This window comes from Hylobates moloch, unplaced genomic scaffold (genome assembly GCF_009828535.3).
Source record: "Hylobates moloch isolate HMO894 unplaced genomic scaffold, HMol_V3 SCAFFOLD_6, whole genome shotgun sequence".
Taxonomy (NCBI): Eukaryota; Metazoa; Chordata; class Mammalia; order Primates; family Hylobatidae; genus Hylobates; species Hylobates moloch.
Genome location: NW_026652281.1, coordinates 50150844 through 50163088, shown reverse-complemented (window position 1 = coordinate 50163088; position 12245 = coordinate 50150844). Strand labels below are relative to the sequence as shown.

The 12245-nt window shown below is 41.1% G+C and overlaps 1 long non-coding RNA gene across 1 annotated transcript in view; it reads right to left on the bottom strand.

Annotated features, from left to right (window-relative positions):
- Window positions 1-5841: 5841 nt before the first annotated feature.
- Window positions 5842-12245, bottom strand: part of LOC116470373 (uncharacterized) — a 70781-nt gene continuing 64377 nt past the window's right edge. The window contains exon 5 of the long non-coding RNA XR_004248596.1: window positions 5842-6257. This is a non-coding gene — a long non-coding RNA (uncharacterized LOC116470373). The remainder of the gene's footprint in view (window positions 6258-12245) is intronic.

Below are 12245 nucleotides of genomic sequence, written 5' to 3'. Positions count from 1 at the left end.
CTCCTTCTCCCTTAGCCTTTGTTCTTAAGAACTTAAAACCTCTTCAACTCTCACCTGATCTAAAATCTAAGAGTCTTATTTTCTTCTGCAATGCCGCTTGACCCCAATACAAACTTGACAGTAGTTCCAAATAGGTGGAAAACAGCACTTTCAATTTTTCCATCCCACAAGATCTAAATAATTCTTGTCTTAAAATAGGCAAACGGTCGGAGGTGCCTGACCTCCAGGCATTCTTTTACACATCGGTCCCTCCCAAGTCTCTGTTCCCAAAGCAACTCGTCCCAAATCTTCCTTCTTTCCCTCCCACCTGTCCCCTCAGTCCCAACCCGAAATGTCGCAGAGTCTTTCTAATTTTCCTTTTCTACAGACCCATCTGACCTCTCCCCTCCTTGCCAGGCCGAGCTACATCCCAATTCTTCCTCAGCCTCCACTCCTCCACCCTATGATCCTTTTATCACCTCCCCTCCTCACACCCGGTCCTGCTTACAGTTTCGTTCCATGACTAGCCCTCTCCCACCTGCCCAGCAATTTACTCTTGAAAAGGTGGCTGGAGCTAAAGGCATAGTCAAGATTAATGCTACTTTTTATTTATCCCAAATCAGATAGCTTTTAGGCTCTTTTTCATCAAATATAAAAGTCCAGCCCAGTTCATGGCTCGTTTGGCAGCAACCCTGAGATGCTTTACAGCCCTAGACCCTAAAAGGTCAAAAGGCCGTCTTATTCTCAATATACATTATATTACTCAATCTGCTCCCGACATTAAATAAAACTCCAAAAATTAAATTCCGGCCCTGAAACCCCACAACAGGACTTAATTAACCTCGCCTTCAAGGTGTACAATAATAGAGTAGAGGCAGCCAAGTAACAATGTATTTCTGAGTTGCAATTCCTTGCCTCCACTGTGAAACAAACCCCAGCACATCTCCAGCACACAAGAACTTACAAACACCTGAACCGCAGCGGCCAGCGTTCCTCCAGAACCGCCTCCCCCAGGAGCTTGCTACAAGTGCCAGAAATCTGGCCACCAGGCTAAGGAATGCCCGCAACCCAGGATTTCCCCTAAGCCGCATCCCATCTGTGCAGGACCCCACTGAAAATCGGGCTGTTCGACTCACCTGGCAGCCACTCCTAGAGCTCCTGGAACTCTGGCCCAAGGCTGACTCCTTCCCAGATCTTCTCGGCTTAGCGGCTGAAGACTGACGCTGCCTGATTGCCTCGGAAGCTCCAAAGACCATCACGGACGCCGAGCTTTAAGTAACTCTCACAGTGGAGGGTAAGTCCGTCCCCTTCTTAATCAATACGGAGGCTACCCACTCCACATTACCTTCTTTTCAAGGGCCTGTTTCCTTTGCCTCCATAACTGTTGTGGGTATTGACAGCCAGGCTTCTAAACCTCTTAAAACTCCCTAACTCTGGTGCCAACTTAGACAATACTCTTTTAAGCACTCCTTTTTAGTTATCCCCATCTGCCCAGTTCCCTTATTAGGCCAAGACACTTTAACTAAATTATCTGCTTCCCTGACTATTCCTAGGCTACAGCTGCACCTCATTGCCACCTTTTCCCCCAGCTCAAAGCCTCCTTCACATCCTCCCCTTGTATCTCCCCACCTTAACCCACAAGTGTAAGACACCTCTACTCCCTCCTTAGCGACCGATCATGCACCCCTTACCATCCCATTAAAACCTAATCACTCTTACCCCACTCAATGCCAATATCCCATCCCACAGCACACTTTAAAAGGATTAAAGCCTGTTATCACTCGCCTGCTACAGCATGGGCTTCTAAAACCTATAAACTCTCCTTACAATTCCCCCATTTTACCTGTCCAAAAACCAGACAAGACTTACAGGTTAGTTCAGGATCTGCGCCTTATCAACCAAATTGTTTTGCCTATCCACCCCGTGGTGCCAAACCCATATACTCTCCTATCCTCAATACCTCCCTCTACAACCCATTATTCTGTTCTGAATCTCAAACATGCTTTCTTTACTATTCCTTTGCACCCTTTATCCCAGCCTCTCTTCGCTTTCACTTGGACTGACCCTGACACCCATCAGGCTCAGCAAATTACCTGGGCCGTACTGCCACAAGCCCTCACAGACAGCCCCCATTATTTCCGTCAAGCCCAAGTTTCTTCCTCATCTGTTACCTATCTCAGCATAATTCTCATAAAAACACATGTGCTCTCCCTGCTGATCGTGTCCGGCTAATCTCCCAAACCCCAATCCCTTCTACAAAACAACTCCTTTCCTTCCTAGGCATGGTTAGTGCTGTCAGAATTCTTACATAAGAGCCAGGATTGCACCCTGTAGCCTTTTTATCCAAACAACTTGACCTTACTATTTTAGCTTAGCCCTCATGTCTGCGTGCAGCAGCTGCTGCTGCTTTAATACTTTTAAAGGACCTAAAAATCACAAACTATGCTCAACTCACTCTCTACATTTCTCATAACTTCCAAAATCTATTTTCTTCCTCATACCTGACGCATATAGTTTCTGCTCCCCGGCTCCTTCAGCTGTACTCACTCTTTGTTAAGTCCCACAATTACCATTGTTCCTGGCATGGACTTCAATCTGGCCTCCCACATTATTCTGATTGCCACACCTGACGCTCATGACTGTATCTCTCTGATCCACCTGATATTCACCCCATATCCCCATATTTCCTTCTTTCCTGTTCCTCACCCTTCTCACATTTAGTTTATTGATGGCAGTTCCACCAGGCCTAATCACCACACACTAGCAAAGGCAGGTTATGCTATAGTATCTTCCACATTTATCATTAATGCTACCACTCTGTCCCCCTCTACTACCTCTCAGCAAGCCGAACTAGTTGCCTTAACTCAAGCCCCCACTCTTGCAAAAGGACTATGCGTCAATGTTTATATCGACTCTAAATATGCCTGTCATATTCTGCACCATCATGCTGTTATATAGGCTGAAAGAGGTTTCCTCACTACGCAAAGGTCCTCCATCATTAATGACTCTTTAATAAAAACTCTGCTCCTTTACTTCCAAAGGAGGCTGGAGTCATTCACTGCAAAGGCCCTCAAAAGGCATCAGGTCCCATTGCTCTAGGTAACACTTATGCTGATAAGGTGGCTAGACAAGCAGCTAGCTTTCCCACTTCTGTCCCTCACGACCAGTTTTTCTCCTTCATATCGGTCACTCCCACCTACTCCCCCTCTGAAACTTCCACCTACCAATCTCTTCCCAAACAAGGCAAATAGTTCTTAGACCAAGGAAAATATCTCCTTCCAGCCTCACAGGCCCATTCTATTCTGTTGTCATTTCATAACCTCTTCCATGTAGGTTACAAGCCGCTAGCCTGCCTCTTAGAACCTCTCATTTCCTTTCCATCATGGAAATCTATTCTCAAGGAGATCACTTCTCAGTGTTCCATCTGCTATTCTACTACCCCTCAGGGATTGTTCAGGCCCCCTTCCTTTCCTACACATCAAGATCGAGGATTTGTCCCTGCCCAGGACTGGCAAATTGATTTACTCACATGCCCCGAGTCAGAAAACTAAAATATCTCTTAGTCTAAGTAGACACTTTCACTGGATGGGTAGAGGCCTTTCCTACAAGGTCTGAGAAGTCCACCACGGTCATGTCTTCCCTTCTGTCAGACATAATTCCTCGGTTTGGCCTTCCCACCTCTATATAGTCTGATAATGGACCAGCCTTTATTAGCCAAATCAGCCAAGCATTTTTTCAGGCTCTTAGTATTCAGTGAAACCTTTATATCCCTTATAGTCCTCAGTCTTCAGGAAAGGTAAACAGACTAATGGTCTTTTAAAAACACACCTCACCAAGCTCAGCCACCAACTTAAAGAGGACTGGACAATACTTTTACCACTTTCCCTTCTCAGAATTCAGGCCTGTCGTCAGAATGCTACAAGGTACAGCCCATTTGAGCCCTGTATAGATGCTCCTTTTTATTTTTATTTATTTTTTATTTTTTTATTTTTTTTGAGATGGAGTCTCGCTCTGTCGCCCAGGCTAGAGTGCAGTGGCGCAATCTCGGCTCACTGCAAGCTCCGCCTCCCAGGCTCACACCATTCTCCTGCCTCAGCCTCTCCGAGTAGCTGGGACTACAGGCGCCCGCCACCACGCCCGGCTAATTTTTTGTATTTTTAGTAGAGACGGGGTTTCACCATGGTCTCGATCTCCTGACCTCGTGATCCACCCGCCTCGGCCTCCCAAAGTGCTGGGATTACAAGCGTGAGCCACCGCACCCGGCCGATGCTCCTTTTTATTGGGCCCCAGTCTCATTCCAGACACCAGACCAACTTGGACTGTGCCCCAGAAAACTTGTCATCCCTACTATCTTCTGTCTAGTCATACTCCTATTGACCATTCTCAACTACTCATCCATGCCCTGCTCTTGTTTACACTGCCGGTTTACACTGTTTCTCCAAGCCATCACAGCTGATATCTCCTGGTGCTATCCCCAAACTGCCACTCTTAACTCTTAAATAAATAATCTTTGCTGGCAAGGCTATGCTGAACCTCCTTAGGCACTCTAATTAGATGTCCTAGGTCCTCCCAATTCTTAGTCCTTTAATACCTGTTTTTCTCCTTCTCTTATTCCATTTAGTTTTTCAATTAATACAAAAGTGTATCCAGGCCATCACCAATAATTCTAAATGACAAATGTTTCTTCTAACAACCCCACAGTATCACCCCTTACCACAAAATCTTCCTTCAGCTTAATCTCTCCCACTCTAAGTTCCCACAGTGCCCCTAATCCCGCTCGAAGCAGCCCTGAGAAACATCACCCATTATCTCTCCCTACCACCCCCCAAAATTTTCACCGCCCCAACACTTCACCACTGTTTCTTTTTATTTTTCTTATTAATATAAGAAGACAGGAATGTCAGGCCCCTGAGCCCAAGCTAAGCCATCATATCCCCTGTGACCTGCACGTACACATCCAGATGGCTGGTTCCTGCCTTAACTGATGACATTCCACCACAAAAGAAGTGAAAATGGCCTGTTCCTGCCTTAACTGATGGCGTTATCTTGTGAAATTCCTTCTCCTGGCTCATCCTGGCTCAAAAGCTCCCCTACTGAGCACCTTGTGACCCCCACTCCTGCCTGCCACAGAACAACCCCCCTTTTTCCTTTACCTACCCAAATCCTATAAAACGGCCCCACCCCTATCTCCCTTCACTGATTCTCTTTTCGGACTCAGCCCGCCTGTACCCAGGTGAGATAAACAGCTTTATTGCTCACACAAAGCCTGTTTGGTGGTCTCTTCACACGGACGCACATGAAATTATGGAACACTCTTTATGTGCCAGGCAGTAATTTATGTTCTTGGAATACAAATACAACAATGAACAACAGGGATGGGTCCTTGCCCACAAAGAGCAATAAATGAACAAACAAAAAAGTAAATAAGCCTGGGTGCAGTGGCTCACACCTGCAATCCCAGCACTTTGGAAAGCCGAGGCAGGCAGATCATGAGGTCAAGAGATCGAGACCATCCTGCCCAACATTGTGAAACCCCGTCTTTACTAAAAATACAAAAATTAGCTGGGCATGATGGCACGCATCTGTAGTCCTAGCTACTTGGGAGGTTGAGGCAGGAGAATTGCTTGAACCTGGGAGGCAGAGGCTGCAGTGAGCAACAGAGCGAGACTCCATCAAAAACAAAAAAACAAACAAACAAAAAAGTAAATACACAGCCTTGCCTTAGTTGCTATGAAAACATATATATATATATATATATATATATACACTAGACAAAGAGGAGGTGAAGTAACAGGAAATAGTTTCAGGTAGGTATCCCACTCTAGGTTCTGTGAAATACTAAGCAGGTACTGAGACAGAGTTTGGAGTTCAAGATTTTTATTCGTTTTTAATGCCTGTGAAGTAAAAGGAAAAGAAGAAAAAATGAATAGTGGAAGAAGTCAAGCTGTGATGCAGGCAAGACACACCTGAGAAGCCACTGTGGAGCTCTGGAGCAGGTATTGCTCATTAATGCCCCTGTAGGGTGAAAATTATCAGTCCTTTTTTATCTCTGCCTCACTCAGTGGTTGAATGTAGACTGCTATAGGAAGGGCATAACTTTGAATGGACCATTTCTGCAAAGAAGGCAAACCTTGAAGTTGCTGACAGACCAAGGTTTTCCACTGATTGTACTTCCTACAACTCAGCAGCATGTTCTTCCCTGGAATGGGATCTAGGTGGCACAGTTTTATGTCCACCACAATAGGATCACCAAGGAAGGTTTTTTTCTGAACAGAAACCTGAATGAAATACAGAAATAAACTTTGCTAACATATAAAAATGTATAGCCACACTCAAGACCCTAAAAAAAAAATTAATAATCTATTTTACCATTCTTTAATTTTATTAAGCAACAACTTTTTTTATAAGAATATCTGAAGGAAACAAGGGACAGGCAGTCAATGAAGAGATCAGGAAAGGGGTTCAGAGAGCCTGGGAAGTGATAATAAGGACAGAAGTACAAGAAAGGGGAGAGAAGATAAGGGTGTACTAGGCACAACGATCAAAATATTCATTGAGCCAACATTTCTTAATAATTGAAGGTGCCTCATGGCAAAGGCAGCCAGGCGGCCATGTTAAGTTCTAGGCCACCCTAAACCCACCTTGGCATAGCCGTTTGAAGCCAGCACAGATACTTCACCCAGGGAAAACTAGCTCACACAGGCTAGACAGCACCTATGACTTGGCATGTCATAGAACTATAGCATTTTTTTTTTAATTCAAAGAAAACAAGCCAAAACAATACTTATTTGCAAAAATCTTTGTTGATTTATTCGACCTTACTTGATGTGCATTATTTAACTTCACAGCGAGATTAAAAAATTCAGCCAAACTATTCATAAACGTTAGAATATAATTTCATATAATTCACTAATTTCATATAATCCTAAGTAATCTACTATAAACAACGAAAGTGAAGAGTAGCTGAAGCATTTTAAAGAAGAGACGCTAAGACCACCAAAAGTGAGAACCAGCAATATTTAGGAATAAAAATATCTGTACAAATCTACTTTCTAGATGAGCAGTTTTTGGATGTATTTTAGAACATGCATAGGTAAGCCTATAGATTTCAAATTATATATTCACAGACAAATCAGTTTTCTAGGATCGTAGAATGTGACAAGACAGAAAAACAAAATGAAACAGCAGTATATTATAACAAATATCTAGTAATACAAAGCTCAGGCTACTTCACAGCCCACCATTATCCTTAATTATGCCAACAGTTAATAACAAAAGTATTTTATTTGCAATATTACATATCTGTGGGAAAGTCATAAAGCTGATGGAGACCTACCAGGAGCAATAGCCCTGCCCAGAATTCACAGATGACAGAATAAGAAATGATGCTGAATTTCATAAGGTGCCTGATATTTAGTAAGCAACACAATTATCATTCATTTTTTCCATCAATATTTATCAAATGAGAAAAAATGTTTATATTTTACTATTTCCAAAATCTACTTCCCAAGCAATTAGCCTTTTTAAAATAACCAATTAAAGCACAAAAATGTGGCATTGAATTTTTATATTTATGTCTTTTTTTGTATACAGTAATTAATTATAACAAAATGTTTTAGTTCTACCCAAAGGGAGTTATGCTTGAAAAGTATAAGACAATTTACTTTAATTAGGTAACACCCTTATTTGAGCTATGTTATATGAGAATTTTTAAAATATCTTTTTTCTCAATATATTAGGGTACAAACAATTAAAAAGATGGAAGTCAGAGACATTTTCAAAAGTACGTTGAGCTTGGTTTAGCTGCTGAAGGATAGCAGATATACAGACACGAAGTCTTCAATATTTATTTTGATGTTGTCTGGGGATATCTGCTGAGCATGGCAGCCCACTCTCTTTAGATCTGGCTTCAATCTTTAGCAGTGCAGGAAAAGACTAGGCTAGAAGTGGGCTGGCATTGACAGAACTGACCGTCTCTACTCTTAGTCCAAGCTCAGTGTCAAAATATATGACAATATACAGAACGACTCAGACAAAAAGTTACCAAGTAGGTGAAGTCCCATGATAAAGTATGAGAGTATCTCAACAGGTGCCTGGGAAGGTGAGGGCTGCAATGGTTGAGGTGATACTTAGGTAATCATGTCAGCAGAAAGGTCCTTACCACTGCACCAAAATCCCACTCACTAGCAAGTTCTGCTCAGACCTATCTGTGGTTATAGGTATGAGGAAAGCTACTGAAATAAAAGCTTGGGAAAGGAAGCATAGATCAAGCATAGTTATATGATATGAGGCACCAGATGTGAGCTCCTCCCTGGGACTAGGAAGAAACACAATTGGTCTGACTATGTGAACTGATCTCCAAATGTACTCAGTACTTCCCCATGTCAAATGAAAGAATGCTTTTATTTGGTCATAACTTGTCATCTCTCTTTTTTCTTCCCTTCCAAATATCTTATTTAATGAAATTGAATTAACTCTAATTTTTACTCACCAGTATCACCAGTACCCAGATAACTCTCAGATCCAATGGTTTCATTTCAGTCCTCACCCTGAAACATACGTCCCTGTGTAGAATACTTCCACTTTTTTGGAATCAGCTCTCACTTCTCTTCCTTCTTTCTCTCCCTTCAATCCTGGGACAGAGCAGGAAAGAGGAAGAGAACTGCAAGATGGGTAGATTTTTACAATCCATCCCAAGAGGGAGAAAAGAGGAACTCTGAGGTTACATGAAAGCCAGGTTTTGAGAATTATTTAGACTCGTCATTGTATTCAGTGGACTGAAACTATTATTGAAAATAAAAAAAAAAATGACCACGGTCATTTTTATAATAAGGAATTATGTAGAGAAGGATCTGTTGAAGATATTATCCAAGTGGTTAGAAAATAGCTCTTTGTGAGAGTTTTAAGGGCCAGTGAAAAGAAAGGATAAAGCTATTTTCTGCTTATAAGTAATGAAGTCTGGGATTTCCACATGGATAATTATGCTAATGAGTATCAACATGCTATCTTCAGCCCCCAGCTCATTTAAGACTCACATTTCCAGCTTCCTATTGAGTATCTTCACCTGTTAGTCAGGCACCACGTTATTTTCAGGCATCTTAACCAAGCATACTCAAAACCAAATTTGTACCTATCAAGCATGTTTATTTTCCTATATTCTCTCTCAGTAATAAGGACATTATAGTTCGTCCAGCCTAACATGTTAGCCATTTCAAATCAATTCTGACTTCTACTTTTCTCATGAGTCTGACATTTAATTCATCAAGTACTTTGTCCTGTCTCTTAAAGAAATTTCACTTCTAGCCCTTGTCCTTCTTTGTGTCCAATCCATTGACTAAATTCTAACCATCAAAATCTTTTGTCTAGACTTTTGAAATACTCCCTTATCCATCTTACTGTCTCCAATGTGTGTTAGTCCATTTTCACACTGCTATAAAGATACTACCGACTGGGTGCAGTGGCTCACGTCTATAATCCCAGCACTTTGGGAGGCAGAGGCAGATGGATCACCTAAGGTCAGGAGTTTGAGAGCAGCCTGACCAACATGGTGAAACCCCATCTCTCCTAAAAATACAGAAGTTAGCCGGGCATGGTGGCATGCACTTGTAGTCCCAGGTACTGGGGAGGCTGAGACAGGAGAATTGCTTGAACCCAGGAGGCAGAGGTTGCAGTGAGCCAACATCATGCCACTGCACTACAGCCTGGGTGACAGAGCGAGATTCTGTCTCAAAAAAAAAAAAAAAAAAAAAAAAGATACTACCTATGACTGGGTAATGTATAAAGGAAAGAGATTTAATTGACTCACAGTTCCACATGGCTGGGAGGCCTCAGGAAACTTACAATGAAGGTGAAGGGGAAGCAAGGCACATCTTCAAAAGATGGCAGGAGAAAGAGAGCACAAGGGAAACTGCCACTTTTAAACCATCAAGGGGGAAATGGCCCCCACAATCCAATCACCTCCCACCAGGTCCCTCCCTGGACATCTGGAGATTACAGTTCAAGATGAGATTTGGGTGGGGACACAGCCAAACCATAGCACCCTGATTAAACAATTAGCCCCTAAACTAGGGACCATGTAGCAATATAATTCCTGATGTGTGCTTAATTTATCATCTCTATGAATTTTTTGTCATAATTTAGAAATTTCCTTTTTTTGGTAAAAATTCAACATGTATTTGTGATTTTAAAACAACTTCTCAGTAGATTATGAATAAAAGGAAAATATCTTTATTTTTTATATTTATTTATTTATTTATTTATTAAAGACAGGGTATCCCTCTATCATGTGGCAGGATCATGGCTCACTGTACCCATAACTTCCCAGGATCAAGCGAGTCTCCTGCTTAGCTTCTGGAGTAGCTGGGACTATAGGCGTGTGCTAAGTTTTGTAATTTTTTTTTGTAGAGACAAGGTTTCACTATGTTGCCCAGGCTAGTCTTGAACTGCTGGGCTCAAGCAGTCTGCCTGCCTCAGCCTCCCACAGACATGAGCCACTGTGCCTGGCCCAAAATTTCTTCTTATTATTTTTTTTAGAATTTTTAAATTGACAAATGAAACTTTAAATTGACAAATGAAACAACAAGTTGTTTTGAAGTCTGTATACACTGTGGAAAGACTAAGTATAGCTAACTAACATGCATTACCTCTCATAATTATGATTTTTGTGATGCAAAGATTTTATATCCACTCTCAGCATTTTTCAAGAATATAATTTATTGTTAGCTATGGTCACCATGTTGTGAGATAGATCTCTTGAATTGAATCCTTTTTCCTAGCTGAAATTTTGTATCCTTTGACCAGCATCTCTCCCCTGCCCCCCAGCCAACCACCCAACTCCTGGTAACTATCATTCTACTCTCCAATCTATACTAATGTCCTAATAGATAAGATATCTCCAAATGACATATGATGGCAACAGTGATTGATGCATGCAGCAAAACGCAGGGCACTCTACCTTGAAAATGATACTGTAATGCTGTAGATGTAGAGTTAGTTAACAATTGTAAACTAAACAGATATATATCCTTAACACCAATAATTTCACTTCTACACATAAGCCATTTGAGAAAGGAGATTCTGTCTCCATGTCTCCCAAAATGCCTAGCACAGTGGTAAAAAAGATAAATATGTAATAACTGGTTATCTGTTAAAATTGTGTAAAATTTTTGAGGAGGCACAGACAGGCACCTACTTCTTTCTTGGGTATTGCAATTTTCTCTTCCCACCATTTTCTATTACTATAATCATAGTCATCTTTATTACTTACTTACAATATGTGACTGTTATGTTATCATTGCAGAGACCTTTTCCTTATTACCAATCTTCTTTTAAAGCATTACATGGAGGAACATGAACATTCAAAGTTCAAGATTTCAAGACAATCAGTTCTGTTTGCCTGATTTACAGGATGAAGGTAACAATAAGAGAAAGTGATCATAATAGTCAATATTTAATACATATTTTATATATATATTTTTTTTAGATTTAACAACTGGTTAAATCTATTAACCATATATCACCTAACCATTTCTATACCTTCCTATCACTCTTCTTTTCCCATTCTCTCTTAATTCCAATTTTCCTACAACACACACACTCATATACATATACACACACATGCACCCACTATCCATAAGACCATCACGTCTGGAGATTTTGGACATACAGAGACTAATAAAATTCAGCAACAAAGATCGTTCAAATTCATAACTCAAAAATTATCAGATACAGAAATATATGAGCTGAGATGAAGAAAAGCCAAAATACTGTGAGAAGTGGAGTATCTTTCACAAAAGACCTTCTAGGAAGATCATATGGTACTGTTCTGCAAATCTTTCCTTTTACAATATTGAATGTTTTAATGTGAGCTTTGCTGATTCAGTTTCAAATCTTATCACTAATCCTGCCCCTAAGCAAAGCTGTAAAGAAAGTGAAATTAATTTTATACATTTCCTATTCTGCATTCTGTGATCCTCACCTTCCTTTGAGGGTCTAGCAACCACTTTCTGCTTGTGCCCATTACAACCCAGATTTTCACCTTTTGCACCTGGAACAGGCCTGGCCTTCCACAATGCTCTATGTGCTATGAAATCCAGTTTCTGCTATTATCAGTGTGTTCTATTATTTCATGTATTTTCTAATAGCCTTAAAGTTTACTTTGAATAGGCCTGGAATCTCTAACACAATTAAATACTATAGCAGGCATATAGTATTACCAAGGAAAGTAAAGCAAGATATAGAACAAACTTGAATGACGAAAACTGAGA